The sequence below is a fragment of the Buteo buteo genome, chromosome 9 (assembly GCF_964188355.1).
Source record: "Buteo buteo chromosome 9, bButBut1.hap1.1, whole genome shotgun sequence".
NCBI classification, from domain to species: domain Eukaryota; kingdom Metazoa; phylum Chordata; class Aves; order Accipitriformes; family Accipitridae; genus Buteo; species Buteo buteo.
Genome location: NC_134179.1, coordinates 44,129,239 through 44,152,391, shown reverse-complemented (window position 1 = coordinate 44,152,391; position 23,153 = coordinate 44,129,239).

The following is a 23,153-nucleotide window of genomic DNA, read 5'->3' as shown; positions in this document are numbered from 1 at the left end:
GGTTTCTTTTGGTGAACAAGGAAGACCATAAACTGCTATTCCTCTGCCTGTCAACACAGGAGTGCTTGGCATTAGTGATTTCACAAAGTTACTGAGTCAGCCTCCTGGAAACGCTCAGCAATCATTTGATCTAAAGGGAAGCTGCTGGGGTTTCAGGTTCAGAAATGCTTGGCATTCCCTTGAAAAAAAGTGCCCATTTTTGAGGATGGCCATACCTTGGAGCAGTGTTGCATTCCTCTGTGTCATTGCTTCCAGGTACCAAAGCAAAGCTGCAGGATCTGATTTCTAGTAGCCCAGTTTACACCTGCATGATGCGGGTATAAAATGCTGCCGGATCAGCATGCTGCACAAAGGACTGTGGCAATGTGAGGTGTAATGCAAAGGACGACTTGCAGCCTCAGCATTCTCCATCTTTACAAGGTATCTGGTGATAAGGTGAGGCAGAAGTGGCTTCGTCTCCTCTGGGAAATGAAGGATGGGCTTGAGAGCAGATGAGACTCACGTGTTTTCTGTCCACACTGCCATCTGTTAGGCCAGCTTTTACTCAGGCTCAGAGATCTGCACTGTACTTAGAGCTGACCTTAGACTACCTGCTGGTGGATTGGGCTATGGGACAGTTGACTTCATCTGATGTATCCGATCCCTTTGCACTGCATGAACGAGAACCTGGATGTGTGCTTAGCTGGGGCTTTCCCCTTCCCATGAGCTTTAGAGCCCGGGTTCAGGCAGCCTCCCAGCATGACCTTGATACCTTACACTACAGCTAGCAGGCACAGCCAGCCTTGGGAAAGGCCCAGAGCTGTGCTGAACTGGCAGTACAACAGGCCCAGTGGAACACGGAATCTACTCTGTAGCTGAAAGCTGAGATATCATTTCACCCAATTACTTTAAAATCCATTGCTTGGTTATTAATTCTTATGTTCACACTGGTGCAAATTCTTTGTTTCCACCAGCTCTGCTCGTAAGTGTCAACAGCCAAGAAAGAGGCCACTAGGGCTGCATGAGAACACTGGCATACCAAGGTGGCTAGGCTGAATTTGATCCCATTTGTTTCAAGAGCCAGAAGCAGATGCCTAGAAGAGTATGTAAAACCTTCCAGTAGGCAGATGTTTCTCCTGCACCCTCGTCTTCACACCCTGCATGTACACACATTCACTGGAGCCTTTTGGCTCTGGACTTGCATAAACTGCTTTCAAATGTATCTCTTTTCCTGTCCCCCTCCCCATAGCTCATATTGCTACCAGGAGATGACATGTCACTGCCTCATTGCCATATGACTTGTTACGATGGCTGTGAGGAGTAGCCAGCTTCCTCCTTTCTCATTTGATCCATTTGAACCACTTCTTGATGGCAACCTGGAAATCTGTTTCTCTGCCTTGCAGTGTGCTCACCCCTTGGAGCTATCAATTTATTACAGATATAAAAAAAAATTAGGGATAACTACAGATGGCTCGCAGCTGGAGGAAAAAACAGACACAAATTTCTGCTGGCTGCAATTTCAATTGAGCCCAGGATAATTCCCTCCTCCTGTTTCTTCTGGGTGAAGAGTTGCAGTTCTTTCTCTTCCTGTAAGCAGTAATAGGTAGGCTGAATTGGTGCAAAAACAGTAACAGACTGAAACAATCAAAGAAGTCCAGAATGACTTTGCAGAATAGAATAACTCTTTTGCCTTCCTTTTAGTCTTCGCTTTCTTTTTCTTTCTTCCTTCCCTTTCACATTTTTGCACCCACAATGAGCAGGTGCAATTCAGTACTTACAGAGCTCCATGTATGCTGAAGGAAGTTGTGCAATAAATCCCTCTCAGAAGAGTGACAACTTCAATTTATCCCATCTCCATGAAATACCTCCCATTCCTCATTCTCATGTCTGTCTCTCTTCTCCCCTTCCCTTTATTTTTCCATCAGATATGCATTTGTGGCTTCTGGTTGAAAATAATCTGATATAGGATGCTGTGTTTAAAAAACAACAATGAACAAGTACCAAAACACTGGTATCTTCCACTAGACAAGGATCCGGATTTCATGCATGTGGAATCCCTAACATTATCTCCTGTGCTTTCTTGGTGAGTCTGGTGCATCTGGACTCACTCACTTATCTGTTAGATATAAGGAGTTATCTGATTTACAAATTCTGGAGAAGGTACAAAGAAGTGCTATAAATTGATCAAAGGTATGGAGGGTTTTAGCAATGCTGATAGACCAAAGTGTTTAATCTCATGCAGTTTGGAGAAACTGAAATTACAGGGTGGGATGTTGGGTGTAGAGAAAGATATGGGGGAGAAAAGACTGCTCTTGCTCTCCCTGAAAGCAGTTCTGAGAGGCAAGGATAAGAATGTCTTCAAGCTGAACAGGAACAGAGAAATATGCAGCTGCTTTAAGAGGTTAAAGTGATGCTCTCAAATATTTTTACTCAGAATGTAGGTTTGCTAATGTATTGTTTTCTGCCCTTGAGGAAGATGGAAGGTAACTCTAATTATCCAGTGTGTCAGAGGGAATCCCAGGTCTGTTTGTATTATACAGACAGTAGTAGTACTGTAACCATGACAGTCTAGTGATTTTGGATTTTTTTATTCATCATCCAATGCTATGAAAGTGGCGCTACAGCTGATCCCCTCCACCAGTGAGAACAACCTTTCTGCCTTAAAAAAGATCTAATTTAATAGTGCATTTAGTTCCCTTGAAGAAGATCTGACAGTCTAGGCTCACTCCTGGCAGTGCCACAAGAACTACTGGTTGACAGTGACCCTAATACAAGAGTTGAGAGGAAACCTTTCTTCCGGCACTTGCTCCTGGGAGTCTGACCTCTCTCTAAGCATCCATGTGGTTGTGGCGAAACCCCTGAAACAGTTTCTCCTCATCCAGGAAGAAAATATAATACCTATGACCCCTTCTATTCTTGGCCTCCCTGCTGTGAATACCTCCCATGTTGGCTTTTGCCAGTGTGCTTTGAGGACCATTTCTGACAGAGGAGGATTAAGCATATTGGCACAGAGGTGATTCGGACAGTTGGGTATTAGAACCAGCCTGGCTTTAATTTGAATTAGACTGCTCTTTATGAGAAGAGCTCATGAGCAGCTTCATATGCCTCTCAATTATTGCTCTTCTGGGCACTTGTTCTGATGATGAAAATTTTTTCTGATTACCCATAGTTTCCAGCCTCATTCCTTTCATGCTGATTCTCTAAGTGCATCAGCTGCATTCAACTGGTGTTCAAGTTCTCTGTCACCTTAGCTACCCAAACTGAAAGAGTTTGCTCAAGCTATTCAGGAAGAGGTGGTTTCTTACAAAATTATCTAATTTTGTATTTTCAAGTGCTTTTAATATTTGCTATATTAATACTTTAGCAGCAAGCTGTGTTGACAGTGCAGCCTAGTGGATAGAGCACTGGGCTGGGACTCAGCATATCTGAATTTTGTTCCCAGGTCAGCTTGCTGGATAGTTATGAGCAACTCACTTTGCCTGGCCCTACATTCCCAATTATAAAATCGTAAAAATGCTGGTATCATTTCTGAAATCTACCAGAGAAAACTGGACTGGTCTTTAGCTTATCTTCTGATCTTTGTATAATGTGGTATTTGCTGACAAAGGTAGTTAAGTAAACATTATTTATGACCAGTGTCATGTGAGAAAGGGCTTTCCAATGTTAGCGGTGTGGCAGGGAATATAAGCAAAATGACAGTAGAGAAGGGAGAGGGATGAAGAGTGTGGACACAGAGGAGTTCTTTTATCACACTATTTTTATAATGGCATATTTCTACCCTGGCACGTCTTCAGCTGGTACAACTGGGGCAATTTGTTTCCTTCAGTGGAATTCTGATTATTTGCAATAGCTGAGAAGGGAGTCCAGTTCCTACAGTGAACTGTTGCTACAACAAGAGCAAGAGGCAAATCAGGTCCCGAAAGGAATTCTGAAAGAGTGGTTTCTGCTCTATGTGTCTCCGTAGATTGATGCTGAGGGCCATACAGCTGGAGTTTTTCTGCCACTGAGTCATCAGCTGCCATGATGCTTCCATATCCTATTTATTCCTAGACAGTAGGTAGAGCTCCTTCTAGTGTGTATTTTTACTCCATTTGTATAGACTTCGGTGTGATGGAAAACTAAAAGAAAACCCAAACCCTATAGGACAACCAGCAATTACAGAAGACTTATTATCTTTTCTTAGCTGAAACAGGAAGATAAGATCCCTTAGGCTGGTAAATGCAGCAAAACCCAGGAAACATGCAGCATCAGTCTACATTAAAAACAAAGTCATGGGGAGCACTTTTGCTGTTTGGGTAAGGTCTAATGCTAGTGTCGGGGCAAGTTTTCTTTGCAAGCATGCTGTGGATCTGCAATTCCTCAGCAGGACTGAGATGGCTCTGTTGCTTTTGATTTGGTTTCCCTGTTGCTTTTGATCTGATTTCCCTTTCAAAAGGCGAGGGAGAGAAGGGCCAGGTTAGCTGGATCCAGGAAGGGCTGGAAGCGTTGATCCACTAGGGTGCATCTGTGGGCTGGATGTCTGAAGGGTGCTGTTTTCAGATGCCAGCTATTAGGCTTTGGGGTTGTTTCTACTGTAACTATAATTAGGAAGGGGGGCTCTTTGTTTATTTAGGCTGAGAGCTTTAAGATAAATGACAGCTCCGAAGATGCTTTTCAGCACTTCATAAATCAACTGCCAGCTGGCCAGTTTCACCTCTGAAATGTCTCCTGCTTTTTTTCTTTGCTTTTTTTTTCCTCCCAACTTTGGAAAGATGGTATATCCAAAAGGAAAAAAACTTCCAGAGAAATAACTGTGATGAGGAATAAGTGCATTTAGGGAGGGGGGAGGGGAAATGACTTCATCCTTGAAAGACTCGAGGTGATCGAAATCCTAGCCCATTGCCTCATTGCAATTTCTGAATTTAAAGCTATTAGAGGCATCTTCATGGAGAATTTGCAAAGGGCAGAGGCACCCAGCAGACTGACTGACACATCCTCAGCTGCCATGACAGACATTTTTCTGATTTCATTTATGCCCCTTTCCACTGTCTCACTCAACACATCCAGAGATTTACTGGTGTTCTTTTCCATTAGCTGAGTTGCTTCGATTCCTGCACAGCTCATGGGATTGTTTGTGCCAAGGACCCAGCATCCCCTTTCTCCAGAGTCAAGATTCCTGCCTAGAGGCTGTTGACAGCCATGCAGTCTCTGCAGCCAGAAGCAAACAGCATTCAAACTCGAACACCATGCACACTTAGAAAAGCTCTGGACTCTTCTCCAACTTCTTGCCAAGCCTGGAATCACATTTTGTCTGTGTACGAGGGTGGGGTACAGTGCAAAACGTAACTGAGGCCTTTGGATTCTTAGAAGAGTACTGACAAAATCTGTGGTGGTTGAATTGTAGGATCCCAGATTATAGGTCTGTACAATCTGAAGAGAGAGAGTTGTTCTTTCATTTTGGAACTGAATTACAGACTAAACACTATTCTTACAGCAGAGGAAGACAACATTGTCAGTCTAATCCTGCTTTACATGGGCATCTGAGCACAATTAATTCAAACATGGATTCTACCCAGTGGGTGATACAGATACCCAGACAATCAGAGGGACACAACAGGAGGGGTACTGGCCCTAGCTATTGGAACAGGGAGGAGGGCAATTTTGCCTGCAATAGTCACAAAAACCCAGCCTGAATGGAGTCCTGCCTTAGATACCTCCTTCCAATAGTCCCTTCCCATGGTCACCATGCTTCCACACAGTGATGGCACATGGGCATGTGGAAGTAAATACCAAAAACAATGCAGCAGTCAAGACTTGCCAGCTGTCCAGTTAAGCCAGGATCTCCAGGATGGCCTGGGGAGTTGGGGTGGGAGAACGTATATGGGTATATGCTACATGATCAAGGAACGGCAATCTGTTGGCAGCAGCATTGCTGGTATAAACCTGCCCCCCTAATCTCCAAACACTCACTGGGGCAGAATGTCAAAGGACTGTGGATGGGGGCCTAGATTAATCCAACAGACATTTGCATGGAGGCAAGGAAAAGGAATGAGCAATTTGGCTGTGAAAGATCCTGCTAAAATAGGCCCTAGATTTCTTTCTAGATGGGTGGTAAACCCACTATGGCTGTGGGGCACGTTCTTCCTCTTTCAAGTGTGTTTTTCTGGGCATCTAAACTTAGCCATGAATGGAGCAGCCAGGAACTCTGGCTACAGACCAACATAAATGCAGCAGAGACAAAAGGAAGAAACAGAATGAGTGGGAAATCATGTAAAGAGGAGACAAAGGACTAACAAAGGTACATATAGCTTTTAGACAGATCTTCAGAGGCTATAAAACTGCGTGAATCTCAGGTGCATGTCACAATATTGCTGAGAAAACTGCACTTAAATTAACTAGATTCTGAGCTCACGTAAATTGGCACAGCTCCACCGACCTCTTGTAAACCACAGAGAATAATGGGGAAAAGTTTCTTTTCAAATAAGAAGTGCGAAGACTGAGATGTTTAACAAAGGAGCCTAGAAAAGCTCCAAGCACTGGACAGTCTCCACCTGGTTGCATTAAACCAGCCTCTACATTTTTCAAAATCCACCCGTGCTTTAATCTCTACTCCATTTCACATTTCCTTGTGGTGATGTCCAAAGAAATGCACTCATTTGCAATAAGCTTAACAGTCACCACAAAGCTTAACAGGACCTTGATGTGGCTTTTAAAAAACCCCAAACCCTTAACTGCTGAGGCTCACGAATTTTTTCTCCTCAGCAGATGTTATAGGGGGACTGAAGCTTGGCAAACATTTGCAGACATGGATAATGTTCATACTGATGGCCTGATTCTCATTTACATGAAACTGCCTTTACAATTCTCTGGCTTGGAAAAAAGTGCCTCTAAAGTGTGTGCGAAAGCAATTTATGTAAAGGGACCTTACCAGGAATGAAAATCAGACTGCCAGTCTCCCCAGGCAGATGAGGATTATAAATATAGTTAGCTTAGCTTTCTTGATTGTAGTCCAAAACCCCTGATATTAACTTATCTGTATAAGTCTGTTATAAATGTCAAATTCTTTCACCAGTAGCCCTTGTGACAGCCAAAGACTCTGCCTCCAGATTCCTGATTATCCTGATTGTTTATGTGTGCTGCGATAGCATCTAGAAGCTGTTTTCCTGAGTCAGGACCTTATGTTCAAGCACATAAGAGCAAAAATATGTTTAGTCCAGTATGTTTCCTATTTTGCAGGGCAGTACAATTTTGTCACCCACAGACCAGGTTTTGGATTTTCTTCTTCCCCTTTCATCTATGGTGAAACAGCAGCTGTGACAGTAGCAGCTTCAAGCTCTGAGACTCACGAAGCAGGAGGTGGTGTAGGATGCATGACATTTTCAACCCCATCTTGCCTTTTCCTGTGTGGAGGCAGTGATTCAAGCACATTTTTCCATATACAGCTCTCAGACTTCTGTGGATTGATTTAAAAATGTCTAACTCACTTGAGGCATAACAGTTCTCTTTGCAGATGCTTATGATAGTAAACTTCCAACATAACACCCTTACGTATACAGTCTGATGTCCAGGAGTCCCACAGAGTGATAAACCAGGAACTGTAAACTTCTTAGTTGATCTTAGAACCAACATACACTTCCAGAAACTGGAATCATTTAGAACCTTGTGCATCCTAATTGTACATGCATAAATTAGGTGGAAGCAACCTCATCTCTACTTTGTTCAAAAAAGTCATAAAGAACTACTTCTGTGGTTTCTAACTTTGGGAAGAGGGGGGTGAGAGGGGAATGTGTTTTTACAAGCTTTGAGGCATTTCCTCCTCTGGTGATGCTGAAGCTGGGCACGACATAAGTGGTGACAGTTTATCTGGAGATGCTGCTGTGTTCATTAAGAGAGGCTGTTGCTGTTTATCTGCATCTTGTCTGCAAAATCAGGTGTTCAGAAAACAAATTCTCAATGTTGTCAGCATGCTGTAGTGTTAGTGTGGAAAGGAGTAGATTTTCAGAGGCACTCACCCAAACTCCAAAGCTGGCCATTTCTGGGAGATGCTGCTCCTCCTTACAAAAGCTTTGATGGTGTAAGGGAAACCATCCTGATTCTGCAAGAAAATCACCTTTTTCACCCAAAACTCCATCCAGGAAAAATCAGAAAATATTTAAAGCCTTATAGCAACTTTTAAAATATTGCCTTAGACAGACTGATACATCCATACAGGGAGCAATATGAATAATACTGCAGGTGAGTCATCATGGATGTGGTAGATGTCTGCCTCTGAGCCAGTGGTTTATGCTTTCTTTATAATAACTTGAGGGAAGCGGGCACTTTTAAAGTGCGGTTCATCTCCTCCCAAGACAGAGTTTAGCTGAACAGTGCAGGCAAAGTGCCTGTTGCTCTCCACCAGCTATAAAAGGAGTCTGCATGGCTGGATTGGATGAAAACATACACATTTTAAGCATCTAAAGTTAGCAGAGATGAGTCCCTCTGGTGAAATCTGCTGGTCAATTTGCTATTGCTGCTTGTTCTTATGTAAAGGGCATTCAGCTATTACTATGATAGGCAGCAATTTAAAATCCTAGACCAATACGTGATCGCCCTGTTGCTTTTCCCTCTTTAGGTATGCCACGGAAGGAATAAGCAGCCACTAAAGATAGAGTAGCAGGTGGACCAAACAGCCCCATGGCTAAATTATTTTTTTTCAATCTTTTAAATTATGTTTTTGACTTGGAGAAATGAGCTTACACTAAAAATAGGAATGAGAAGATTTAACCTCCATGAAACTCCACCTCTCTAGCTGTCAGAATACTTTGTCCTTTGCCTGTAGCCATGAGAGAACAGCGTGCAGCCCCTCAGTTGTGACTGCTGCTCCAGTGGCTCTCAGTTTTTTTCTGCAGCTGCCACGGTGGCTCCAACTGAACCTGCAGCAATCTCAGCCACCCTAGCCATCTCACAACCCCGGATCTGACAATGGCAATGACCTTTTTCTGCAGGACTCTCTGCTATCCCCACCTGTGTCTACAGCCAAGTCTGCCAGCTATCAGCAGTCCTTCCTCACACCAGTAACTCTTCTCTGATCCAGCCCTTCTTCTTTCCAGCTCTCTTAACCCTAGTAAATCCTGCTCTGCCCCTTCATACAACTGAAGCCCAATAGACTGTGCCCGACTATTCAATGCTTTGTGAAGTGACCCAACAGCTGGTCGAAACCATAACATTCGTCTTTATGAACAAGATCAGCCTGCATTTTTGGGATAGAAAGATGACCATGTTTGTCATCCTACTGACACAGCTTCTTTTTTTCAATCTAAGCAAACAGTCTGGGCTTGCCTTCCTGATTTGCCATTTTTCTTTCTATGAAACGCTGCAAACTGACACAATATATTAGTTACTCAGAGATTTCAAAGCCTCAGCCAGCTTCTCAGCAGCCAAGAGCACTTGTTGAGAAAAGGGAAATCAATATGATGAGAGAAGCCGGCATGTGTGATTTAAAATAGACCATTTTAAAGTCATTGAGCCTAGTTCTCTGTTGCCTTGTCCTTTCTATGTGACCTGCATGTTCTATGTTTTCACAATGGTGAATGAGGGTTGCCCAGGTAAAAATGCTGTCAGAGAGGAAAAGACAGCAGAGGGCTGAGTCCCAAGGTGTATGTGAGTGGTTTTCATTGCTAAAAAGATATCACACCCTCTCCACCCCATTCCAACCCACGTACTGGCTTTGGATAATTGTCCTTTGTACATAGTGCCCCTGCCCCATAGCAAACAATGAACTCCCAGTGATTCAAAATAGAAGTATCTGAGGCCAGCACCCTACTGTGTGGCTGCAAATTCATGCAATACCCTGGACAAAATCCCACAGAACAAACCTTCAGTTTAAATGGAGCTTTTCCACCACCATCCGTTCACTGCATTTCTCACGACAGAACATAGAAAAGAACAAACATCTTGTCTGTAGTGATGTACGGGATTTACAGTGTCATAAAACTGGAACTGGATCAGACCATTGTTTCTTCTGGTTTAAGACTCTCTCCAGGAGACACAGCACCAGCTGCTGTACTGGAAGGTACAAGAAACCCCTGCAAATGCAATTATCAAATCACCTACCCACAAGGAAACTTTCTCCCTTAGACACCCATTAGTTAAAGGCTAGTTTATACCCTTCAGCAGGAAGGTTTATAAACTTTAGGAAACTCTGTGTCTGAACATTTCCTTTCTCTGTCCCTCCTTTTCTGTATTATCAGATATGGGTGGTGTTTCGTACTTGGACTGCTTCTAACAACAATCACTTTAAATGTCCATATTAAAAAGTTGACCCATATGCTTACCCATTTTCTTTTGAATCCCTAAGCCCCTGAAAAAGCAAAGGACACCTATTGGGTTACAGCAGGGTTTAAATCAGCCTCAAGACATGAACAATTTCCCATCATTCTCTCTAGTCTTTTTCCTAGGGTGGGGGGCAGGGAGGGAGAAGAAGAAATCCCCCCCTATTTAATATCTATTGGTCCCTTGAACACAAGAACCACTTGACCCTTTTGCATAAACTCCTGTTAGCCCCTGCCAGCTGGATCCCATGTCCTGCAGCACTCTGTACACCGGGGGGGTATCAAGTAAAGCACAGATCATCTGCTGACTGCTGGGCGGCTACTCACCCACCGGAGAGCAGAGCGTGCTTATCAGGATGCTGCACCTCCAGACACCAACAGCACAATGACAGCAGGACCTGCCTGTGAAATGAGGCCAAGATAAATGATGTATTGCCCTCATCCCTAACAGTGTGGCCCAGACAGAAACCAGGTGGAGGGGAGGGAGCCAGCACCTTCTGTAAACAATCCCCTGTCTCAGCTGAAACAGCTTTAGGCTGAGATGCTGGATTAAGAAAGTGATTCTTGCCCTGGACAGAAAGTTAAAGGGCAGGGGTGATAATGCACTGATGGCCAAAGGTGGTTGGGGGAACTTAGCCATTACTCAGCAGTGGTTCATTTGACCTGGCAGGAGAACATCTGATATCTAAACAGTCCCACTCATCCTGAAGCACTCAGAAACCTCTACACTAAATATTTGATGCCCTTGTTTGATAATGTTTATTTTGCTTTCTCCCCACCTGTGTGAGGCTAATATGCTGAGAGTGGGGAAAACATGGGGTAGCACATACCAGAGATAAAACACTAACATGTGATCTTTTTTTAAACAGAGATTTATGAGACATACTATGAAACTGACTGGGCAAAAAAAGTAGGGAATTTACTATAGGGACCAGTTCTGCATTGGTCTAAATGCCATCAGCAGCATGTGATCTCCCAGATCTTCCCTTTGTAAGAAACTTGTGCAGATCATAACACTCAGTTGACTCATGATTTAGTACCAGGATTTGGATCAGCCTCATCTGGGTATCAGTTTCTCCACCTCTGCACGGATGGAAGGGGAGAGGGAAAAGGTGAATTTAGGACAGTTTCATTTCCCTGTATCTCAGAGAGTTCTAAACCTTCTCACCACTCCACTGTAGGTTAAAACAGTTGTGATACAGTCATGGTTTCTGTGTCATCTACTGTAGACTGTGCTCTCTCATTGTGTGAGTTTGTAGTTGATCGGGTGACAACTTACACCAACAATCAGGGCACCCCAGTTTCCAAGGGGGAACCACTGCCTAGGCTGTAGCCATCTTCATCTAATCTGGTTGCCCAGAAACTTTTGACAGTCAGCAGAGGTCTAGTCAATACAGTCAGTGAAATTTAGAAGATGATTCTCCTGACCAGACATGACCTTCTCTAGAAAGAGACGGATGGTGCCCTGGACTCCTCTCTCTCTCCACACTACAGTTCCAGCAATCAGAAAGGGAAGCCAGCCCAGACAGAGGTGATGTTGTTACAAACACCCACATTCAATAAAGTGAGCCTTGCCCTTGCTGTCTGAGGCTACTAGAGGCAACAGTGCAAAGAATAGGTTTGCCACTGGGTTTGTAAGTTGATTAGTTCTTGATTCAAGAGACCCTTATGGACCAGTTCCTGGTGGCCCTTTCATCCTGCCAGCTCTAAGGCCAGTTTGAACAGCAAGGCCTCCAGTCTCCCAAAGTACTCCAAAGTCCTACAAGGCCTACCCAGCATTTAAATGAGAAGTACAGCTTTCTCTTTTGTGTTCCTTTACAAACCAAGCCCCTCCCCTCCAGTTTTTAATACCAAAGCATTTACCACACATAAGGAGAAAATATTGTTAACTGATTTCTTTCTCTACATCATTTGAAAATATCCTTTGGCCTTTTTAGCTGTCATTTACCTATTTTGAGAGGAAGTCTTGGCCTCTGGGCCAAGGTGTTTCCTTTCCAGATAGAACTGTGGTCTTCTAAGAACTGATGTTGTCTAGTGGTTACTTCTGAGAACTAGAAATCCAAGGTTTTCTTTCTGATTTTGCCCCTGTGCAAGAAAAAGCCACATTAACGTCATTTGCCTCAATTTCCTTGCTTATCAGAGATACAGTAAAACCCCTGTTACACAGTTTACCCTGTTACCTTTGGCCAGTAGTTTCACACTCTCAGATTCATGTTTAAAAACTCTTTATTAAAAGAAAGAGCTGGCTCTTGCTTTCTAACAAAAAGTAAATAACAGAGGTGATCACAGTGCTGGTTCTATTGCTCTTGATCTGAGATAAACCCGTTTTTATCTGCTGGGTTATTAGAAGCACACCTTTACTTGTGAAAGTTCAGGTGAAATTGGGATAAAAGCTGGAAAGGATGCGGGCTATAAGTATGTTTAAAATGTTATCTGTTCTTTCTCAAACATGTCTTTCCAGCTCAGGTATTTACATGCTGATAACCTTTTGGTCCCAATGGTGCTAGAGACTTTGTGCCTTGTATTTCAAAACTGATAAGAAATTGAAAGATGTGGAGCCTCCAAGAAACATTATGAAAAACAATCCTACTCCTTTTCCCCAAGTTCCTTGGGTTATTGTGCTACTTGAAACACTGAATTTCTGGAAATTATTTACTGTAGGAAATCTTTTGCCACAAAGAACATAGGAAGGAGATATAACTTTGAGGACTGATGGAGAAGAGGAGACATAAATGCTTTTGTAATTCAAAGGTTTGGCCTCTGTTCTCCCTTTGATCTGCCACTCTCGTAGATTCCTTCCTATCAGCAGATCAAGGAGAATTTTTATCTTGCTGGGAGCCTTTGCGTGTGTGCTGTTATTTTTTATTAAAATCCATTTGCAGTAATACCAGGAGAAGTTTTGCAACCATCTCTATTTTGTCTCGTAGGAACTGAACGGACAAAAAACCTCCATGTTTTTGATGTTTTAAATAAGCTAGTGAGTAAATGTCCTTGGAATGCTTCCCCCCACCCCCCTTTTATGCAGTAATGTGGCCACACCATAGAAGAAGATTTAGCCAAAAAGTGGAAATTTAGCAATATTGGACATATCTGAGAGCAGGAAAGCAGGGGAAGCTCATGCTACTGCTTGACTTTCACCGAGCTGGTAGATATTGAGAATAAACTTTCTCTGGTGTTATATAAAATAAGTTCAGCAGATCTAAAGACAAGCAGAAGTGCAGTTTTGCTGATAAAAAAAAAGCAAAACCCATTGCAAGTGATACTGTCTGGTGCAGACTGGAGATCAAGTGAATTACTGACACTAGATTCCCATTCCTCGAGATCAGGAAGGGAAGGAACTTTGGCAGGGTGAAACTTCCCCTGCCATTCCCCACCTTATGAATAAACACAAGGGCTCATTCTCCCAGGCCCTCTGGCTGGCACCTTTCACAAGCTCTCCATTTAGTGAACAAGAACGAGGAAACTACAGGGGGATATGCAGCTCTGAATTTACTGGCAGAAACACCAGCAGTTTCGGCTTGATGCTGTTGACCTCTGATCACTGTTAAGTTTTTATGTTCAAGTAGCTGGTATAAGCCCAATTTTATGAATTGAGTTTTAAACTTGTACAAAGTTCTTCAGAAGGAACAAAATTTAGACTGTTAAGTTGTTGAAATTATGCTGATACTGACCTGACATACTCTGATCTTGCAGAGGCAGAGCCCAAAAGGCACTCAGATGCTGAGCAGATACTTTGCACACATCAAATGCATTAGTTTAGTGACACGTATCCTCTTCTTGTGCTTCTATGGATGTTTCTCCTCACTGAGAGATGATGACCACCAAAGACAGTTAATACAATGTGCTTCATCTGGAATACAGTCCAGCACAGCAGGGTACTGAAGCCTTGGCACAGAGACAGTTAAGCAAGCCAGATGAGGTTCCAGTCATACCTTTCATAGCCAAGACTGTGCAATTGATTTATGTCCACTGCTGATGATGACAGAAAAGTGCAGGCTAGTTAAAACAGGGCTTTTGGTGTATTTCATGTATGACTAGACAAAGCTTAATACAGCAGGTCAAAAACATTGCAAAAATTCAGGTCCTTAATAAATACCCGCTTCTGCATCTCACTCGAAGGCTACAGAGGGTATCACCCTAATGAGCTTGGCACTGCCTGCAAGCTGCAGATTCCTGCCCTGGGGCTCAGTCCATGCTGTACAGCATCAGCCAGCTGACCTCAGACTGCCTTCATCAGCTGTTCAAATGGACCTCACTCAAACTGGGCTCGGGGAGTGCTCAGACCACCCTTCCCGCAGGCAAAACTTGCTGCACGCTTGCTTCCAGCACCAGCGTGTTCACAGGCAGCTGGGAATCAGTCAATTCGACTGTCGTGTCCTCAGAAACAGTTAAACGGGCTTGGTCCAACATACCTGAGGAATGTCACTTCCCCTCCCAGATGCAGGGGTGACAGCAAAGGGCAGAAGCCACTTGAGACAGCCCAGCCGACTGTGGTACCTCTGATGTCTTTCACCATAAGGTGCAGAAGCAGAAAGCATGTCCCCTTCATAGCACCTAGCAGAGCAAGAGCCACACTCTCCTGGGAAATAGCGTGCACAGTACAAAACCTTATCTCAGTCTTTCCCTGCCTTCTTCCCCTTATTATCATGAGAGAAAACAAAGATTTTGTGTTTGGATTGTATTATTTGTGGGCTTTTTTTGGTGGAGCAGCAGAAACAATATTAAATGCACAAAGAATGCCTGCTGATTTTCATGGCACTATCAATTTCCTCTCCAGCGTGGAGGAGAGGCAGGGTATGGGTCAAGGGAAAAAAAGATTTACTTTTCCTTGATACGCACAGCCTTGACAACACAGTTGTGAGTGCACTGAATTTGTAATAAGCCATTCAAAAAAAGCTCCCCTAGAAGACTTTATAACTTTGTAGGCAACCAGCCTCCATAATCAAGTCTTACAACATAGCTCGCTACTTCATAAATTTGAAATAAATCATAAAAGGGGCATATTAAAATAATTTGTATCAGTAGGGACTGATTTAAAGCCCAGCTCCTCATCCATCAACGAGATGCTTTCATTTGCTAGCATATTCCTCCAAACTGCAGGAAAAGCTTCGCCAAATCCATTAATAATAAAGAGAAGAGAGCCTTCACAGAGCAAATGGACAAAGGGAAAGCAGAGAATGATTCTCATAAACTTCTTTTTCTTTACAAGATCCCCTCCAAAAATAATTATGGGAGGCAAATGCTGCCGCTACTTTGGATCTTTTATTGAAGAATAATTTAGGACAATTTTTAATGCACGAAAGTAACATTTTTTTGCCATTCAGCTCCGAGGGGATAATACATTAAAGGGGACTGTGGCTGGGAAAAAAAAAAAAAATTGGAAGACAGTAAACCCATCCGTTTCACTGGGAGAAGTCTAGCGAGGAAATGATTTCTCCTTTGGAAACTGCTCAAGAAATGGGTATCGGCGTTGCAAAGGGAAGGAGTTAAACTTTTTTTCCACTTTTCCCATCCTTTCGGCTGAGCCGCAGTAGATATTTGCGGCTGGCCGGAGAACGGCACCCGTACCTGCGCACCGGGAGGAGCGGGGGGGCCCCGCTGGGCAGGGGGGGCCGGGCCCGCCGGACCGGCGGGTCCCAGCACCGAGGGAAATCCCGGCCTCAGCGGGCTCCGCTGCTGGGCTTCCCGCAAACTGCAGCAAAGCTGACAGTAGCTCTAACCTGTCCTGCGGATGAGCTCTGGGTTTAGAAGCGTTGCTCCAAAAACATTTTGTTTGCACACGCTGGAGTGTTTTATCAAGAAGACTCGGCGTTGCCTTTGAAATATGAGAGCCTTAAAAAATCTCCGGCTGCTAGAAAGAGCTGTATTTTCTTCACTCTGTCAATCGGCATTTAAATGTGAACTATCTCGAATCCTTCCGTAGGAAACACAATTAAAGTGTCATTAAGAAAGCATTTTTCTCGTATCCTTTTCTATAATAAACGAGTTAGGCTCAGTGTTTCCGCGCTGTGTGCTGTGCTGAAACACACGCTAAATCCGTGGCCATTTGACACACTAATTGGAGCAAAAGGGATTAAAATCGGGAGCTAGATTTCAAGTACTGCTCCTCTTTGTGCCAGCAATGCCAATATTTTCAGGTGTGTCACGTTCAGAGTAACTCATGCAGAGAAATATTTTGTAGTAGTAACTAAAAAAAAAAAATATTTCCTTCCTTTCTCCGAGACATATTAATAATGTAACCGAGGTTAAAAGCCACTTTTTTGTTTGAGGGAAAATGTTTTCACCTGAATTACAGAAATTCTTTGGGAAAGGCTTTTTGTTGGTGGTTTTGATCTTTTAGCTTGGCAAGAACATGGGACTCTGAACTCTTACCAAAAGTTAGAGAGACTTTGTTTTTAGACGAGAAACAGTTTGTTTTACCATCTTTTTGCAGTGCCAACTTCTCTATTTGAAATAAGCGGCATGTTGTTTTCTTTCTTGTAACACTGTTTTCTTGCTGTCTTTCTATGTGTAGCTCCGTGCCTTGCTGTCTCAAGCAAAAAGATTGTGAAGACATGAACAAAAAACATGGGGGACCCCAAGCACCCGCTGCTGAGCTGGGAGACTGAAATGCAAAGAAAATTATTCGGGCACAGCTGATGAATGAAGGAAAATTTAAATAAAGACAGGCCAAGGTAAGATTTCCATGAGGAAAGATTTCCACTGAACTAACTCCTGGGGGAAAAACCCAGAGAATCCTGTGAGATTCCCCATCCTCCCCTTCCTTTTTTTTCTTTCCTGCAACCAAAACGTTTGTGTTTTGCCACATCACCAGGATGTTTAATCAACAGGGATTGTGATAACCTCCAGAATTTTATACCCATTAACAAATCCATTAAATCTCATCAGATTAGCTTTATGGCCACTAAAAGGGAGCTCACCTTCCTCATGTGTGATTTTAAGAGATACCTTACGCACCACCGTTTGGCAATCCTGTGTGAAAGAGCTGTAGACTCACAATACAGACCTCACACTCCCCTTGTTTTCAGAGATGCTCTACCAAGGTATAACAAGGGTGCAAATATTCCGCAAGGCTGTAGATCCTCAAACAGAAGCTCTTGCCGCGTGTTCTGGGGACAAACCCTGCCCTCCCTGGGACCCTTCAGCTCTCAGGTAGGAGCTCCTACCCCAGGGTCTGACCCCAAACCCTCTGGAAACTCGCACAGGCTTTTTGCCAAGCCCCCAGACAGACAGCGGGTGCCCAAAATAAAAGTCTCCCCATCCTTACCAGAGACCCAGCGCCCCAGACAGGGGCAGATTCAGCTCCCACCATATCCTGGAGACATCTCAAGTCTCTGGGACCGTCCCCAGCTGACCCTTGTTCCCTCAATCACCTCATAGTGTTGGCCACGGAGCTGCCCTAGGTATCGACCCGGTTGTCATTTCCTTGGGAGCCACTTTGGATTTGCCTTGTGGTTGTGTCTTCTTTCTTTTTATTTGGAACACGTATGGCTTTTGCAATAAGCCCCATTGCAATATTTCTGTTTTGCATCAAATTTTGATTTGCATCTCTAACAAAAGGCTTTCAGAAAAGTCTTTTGTTATTGTTGATGAGGCAGATTTCAGCTTGCTGTTACCTAAAGCCATCTCCCCTGTCATGGCTTCAGGCAGAAATGAATCAGCCTTAATTTTGTTCATTTTAGGTTTTAATCCCTTGCAGTTGGATATACTTTTACATATAAAAATATAGATTTCTGTAATATATAATATGTAATATGTATGTGTGCATTTTACACTTTATATAGATACATTTTAAAATATATGTATATATCTCTCCCTTTTTCCCCCCTGCTGCAGTTTTTATGGTTGTACTGAGTTTGCAGGATTGTACCTTGTCACACAGGCCCCCCGGGCAGAGTAAACGTCCATGAACTATCCACCCTCCCGAAAGGGCTGACCTGTGCTCTCTGCACTGAAAAGCAGCTCCTGCCTTTCTTGGTGTGTCCTCCCTGGCCCAGTGCTTTTTCTTTTTTAACCCCAAATAATTTTTCAAAGCAGCCTCCTGGCTGGGAGTGCTGAGTGCTGGCCTTCGTGAGGGCTGGCTGGGATGCAAAGACCCAGGCTTGACCCCATCTCTGGTCCTCAGGCCAAGCTGGGCCCATCTTTGGGTGAATTCATTTCAGGCTGAACTTTGTGTGAACCTGGGCCCGAGGGGAAGGGAACCCGACAGAGCAAGGCTGATGGAGGCAAGTTCTGAGCAAACCCATCAGCCTGAGTAAATATTGAACAAGTCCATGTGAAGGCTGGGGTTGAAATGGAGCTGTCAGACCAGTGTAAACTGAAAGGATAGGTGAGGCCTCTGAAGAGCAAGGAAACATTTTGTACACTCACTTCTGCAATTGTTCCTTCCACCCGAGCCCTTTGCCCCAGACCTCATTTCACCTGCCTGGGAGGCTAAAGCAACCCTGAAGCTGATCAGCGCTGAAATATCTGTGTTGGTGGAAGCGTATGGCTGAGGGGCAGAGGGGTGAGCAAGGGGACATCACCTTGGGGTGGCCCTTTCAGTGTAATGAGCCGGGAGTGTTACAGTCGAGGTCAGACAAAACAGCAGATCAGAGGTCCACAACTTAAATCCAGGTGATCTATGCAGCATCAATCCTGAAAAATAAATATGTAGTATATTTGATACAAATACAAGTGAAATACATTGTCTATAAATACATATAATCCAAATAAACACATATATGCCCAGCTCCCAGGATGTAGCCCGACCATGCTGCCGGGGCTGTGGGACAGGGGAAGTCCCTGAGGATGGGGAAGGGCCGTTGGGTGTGCAAGCTCTCCTGCTCAGTGGGCATCTGAGGGCAGCTGTACTCACCCAGCACTTCCCACAGCTGCAGGTCTTTTGGCCGGTTCTCCAGGGATTTTAGTGACACCTAAAAATGTGTTCATGTCAAAATGTTGAGAAAACTTAGCAGGCTTGAAAATCCCTCCTGGTTTACCTGATTTAGGGTGTATCAACCCCCTTGGCAATGTCAGTGTGTAAGCAGGTGCCTGGGCACCTTGCTGCCTTGGGGCCGCTCACAGAAGATGGATCAAACTCTGGTTTAGTTCTGACTCACTCGCTGTATGATGAAAACATCTCATCCTCATCCTGCTCTGGTTTTGCTGAGAGCTGGGGAAGGCGTGGCCCCTGACTAATTTTTATGTGTGAAACAAGTTTGGAGAAACCCAGAAGGCTTCCTCCCCTCTTCTCCTTCACTTCAAGGCATCAAAGGCTTTTAGGGGCTGGCAATAGCCCATCCTGGCCACAGTACAGTCACTGAGAGGGAGGTTTTGTCCCCAGAGAGAGACCCCCAGGAACGCTTCACACCTTCAGTGCAAAGAGGCTCCAGGAGCAGAGTTAATAGCAGCCAGCAAAGTGGAGTTGAAAGTAAGGAAGTCTTCAGGGTATTATTATTATTATTTTTTAATAGAATGTCCTCTTCTGAGATCAAAAGGGCCTCACATTGTGAGAACAAATGCTTTAGGGAGAAGAGAAACATTTCACACCAAGGGGTAAGGAACAGATGGCCCTGGAGTAGCTGCCACACCAGGCCAGAGCACTGGGTGTGCTCCTCAGGTCTCTGCTCTGGGAGCAGAGCCAGATGAGAGGGACTCTGGGCATCCCTTTCCCGTCCCCTCCTCCCACAGAGGGACAACAGCTCCAACACGGCGACTGCCATTAATAATTTAGATGGTTACGTTTCTTTAACTGGGAATTTCCCCTTCCTTTGGGATATTAAAAGAATAAATCTCCATTAAGACGTGGCTTTGTGTGTGAGTGTACAGGGAGACTTGGCTAATTTTCCTGCTCATGAAAAATGCAATACCAGGGACCCACGGACAGACACACATGGAGATATGGGAATATACCACATTATAAATAGCCACGTTGTTGCGTATCATTTATACAAAACAAAGGAGTGTGTGTAGACCTCATATTTGTGATAAAGCTTGATTATGGTGGTAGGGCTAAGTCTCAATAGAGACTTCTGCATGCAGGTCTGCGGAGACTCGTGTGTGCCTCTCTGGGTAGTCTACACCAATGTACTGTGGGAAGGAGCTTTGCATTCGTGTCCCGTATGGATCCATAGGTACCTGTGCGGGTGCTGAAGTACCGGTGCCCGCTCTTTATCTGCTTCTGTGGCTGTGGGGCAGACACGGGTGTCCCTCACCACCCCACAGGAGCATCTGTTACCAGCCAAGGGATCCCCAGCCGCGGGTGTCCTGGCGTGGCCTTTCCAGCCGGCTCCTGCTTCACAGCAGTGGGTTTCGGGCTCTTGAGACAAAAGGGAGCGTGAGAAACTTGAAGGGAGAGCAGGGAGGGGGGAAAGATTAGCTGTGTGCGGTGCTTGTTGTTAGAGAAACAGGGCTTGGCAGCGAGGGGGGCAAAGGGAATGGGGGGGGGACCCCCGAGGGGGTTACATATGTAAGGGTGCATCGGCACCGTCTCTGCGGACTCTTCCGGAGAGTCCCTTTGAGTTTCAAATGGGAGCTGGGAGCCTTTGTTGTGCCCGACACACCGACACATCAGTACCCTCCTTTTTGTCCCGGCCTTTCCGCTCTCCCCCGGCTCTTACGGGACCGGCCGGCCTGGCGCTGCCTGCCCCACCTGGGAGCGAGCGGGGCTTCGGCCCCTTCCCAGGCGGCGTAGGAGCAGAGCAAGGCCCAGAGACAGAACCGGGGGCGAAAATCGCCTCGGTGGAAACCCACGAGTTTTCTGAAGCACAACGCCCTGTTCCGATAAAACAGCTTAAACCGCGCAGGTTCAACAAAACCTTCAACCGCATTGGTTCAACGAATAGATTAAACCAAGCTGACTCACACCCAACAGGTTATAAAGTCAAGCTGGCTGCCTGTGCTTTTTTCTTTTTTTCTCTCCCGATGTTTTGCAAACTGCTAGTGTAACAAAATCCTCTTTTCACCTTCCCCCCCCCCCCGTTTTTTTTCCTTATCGCTGAGCTAATTGGACACTCAAAAACCTTTCTTTCGAGCAAGAGAGGTGTATTAGATGGGGGAAGATTGTATCGCCGGGGAAGAGCGATGCTCTGTCGCCCAAGGACCTCCAGATGAGCCGGGCTGGGGCCGAGCGGGCGCTGCAGGGCAGGTTGCTCGGGCTCGGCTGCGGTTGCAGCAGGTACTTTGCTCATTCCTCGCCCCACTCACGCCCCCACCGAAAACGTTTGCAAATTTGACGAAGCCAGAACAATAGTTTCTCCTGGCAGCCCCTCTGTTTACTTGTTTAGAAATCCCAGAGGCGTTTCGAGGTAAAAAGGTCACAGCTATACCCGGGCTCGCTGCCTCCTCCCTCCCCGCCCGGCCCCCGTCCTGGCTCTGCCCCGCCGCGCAGCGCTGCCGGTACCCGTGCCGGGCTGAGGGCTCCCTCCCTCCGCGAACCGGGCTCGTGTGTCCACTTATACTGCGGAAAACACCTTTTCAGGTGTCGCCTTGGGAACCTGAAGGGAGAAAACCAAATTGACGCTTCGTTTTGGTTTTGAGTTGGATCAGCCTCGCAGAACTGTTCCGTATAAATGAGAAACTCGCTTTGCCCCCACCCCGGACCCCAAGTCCGTTCCAGTTAATGTTGCTGCTTCGGTAATGCAGATCTGCTTCCGTGCTGGGATGCTTACACTGAGGATGATGACGATTTTCTGTTCTCATCAGGCCTCGTTGCACTGTGAAATAAGTCCACGTGGGGAGCGCCGCGTTTCTCTCCGGTCCCATCTGGGCGAATTGCTCTGAACGCTCCCGAAGTGGAGGCGAGCGCCGGGCCCGATCCTGCCGATGCCAAGGGGGGGTGCTGTGGGGTACCCGCAGGAAGTAGGATCGGGCATTTTGTTTGGGACCTTTGGCAGCACCCGCAGCCCTTTTCCTTCCTCCTCCTCCTCCCTCCGAGCCTGGGCTCCCCCCGCCCCGTGTCGCGCATTTCCCTGGACGGGAGAGATTTCCATTTGGCTTAAAGTCGAGAGGACTTGCATGTGGAAAAAGTAAACTTTATTAGACTGAGGTAGTTTCATTTCTAGATACAGAGCACGGGGAAGGGAGTGGAGGGGAAATGGGAGATTCCGATTAAGAAACCGCTAGTTTTTCTCGATAACGTTTTTCCCTTTAAAACAATCTTTAACAAAAGTTGCCGTGGTTTTTAGTTCGTCCTACCCTAAAGTTTCTCCTGAGGAAGGGAAACAATTTAGCCATGTTTAAATAGTGTTTTTATCGGACTCCGATAAGCCTAAGAGGGTGGGGGTACAAGGAACCGTGCTACTTCGCTCCAAGACTTCAGGCTTTGAGACGTACAATAAATAGCAGCCAGTGCATCAGTGCCTGGGGGAGCCAAGCCCCGCGGCCCCCCCGCAGCCTTGTTCCCTTCCACCTTCACACCTCCTACGACAATGACCGTTGCTCAAAGTACCCCGAGGTCAGCCTTCGCCTCATCGCGTTTTCTCTGCTAGCACAACCCTCCCTCCCCCAGGATCAGTAACAGTCATGGTCGCAGAGCGTGTAGAAAACCCTGTAAAGCGGTAATAGTGCAAAATGGTAGCAGAGGAGTTGCATTTTTTGCTTGGTGTTTGGGTCTTTGCAGAGGCCTTTAGCATCTTGGGCGCCTCAGATCTCATTCCAAAATATACATACAGTAAATAAAAGGGAAACAAAAAATACGCCAAACTTTTTTACAACCTCGCGGGGAGGAAAAATACATCAAACGTCGGATTCTTGCAGGCAAAAGTCGTTGTGCACATTTTTAAAACGGGAGAAAACTAAATTCGTTTTAAAGTTTCTGTAGTTGAAAGTGCAGTTCCTATAGGGGAGGGAGAAGGGAGACGGAAGAAACGTCCCTGAGACAAACGCCTATTGCTAAGGATATAC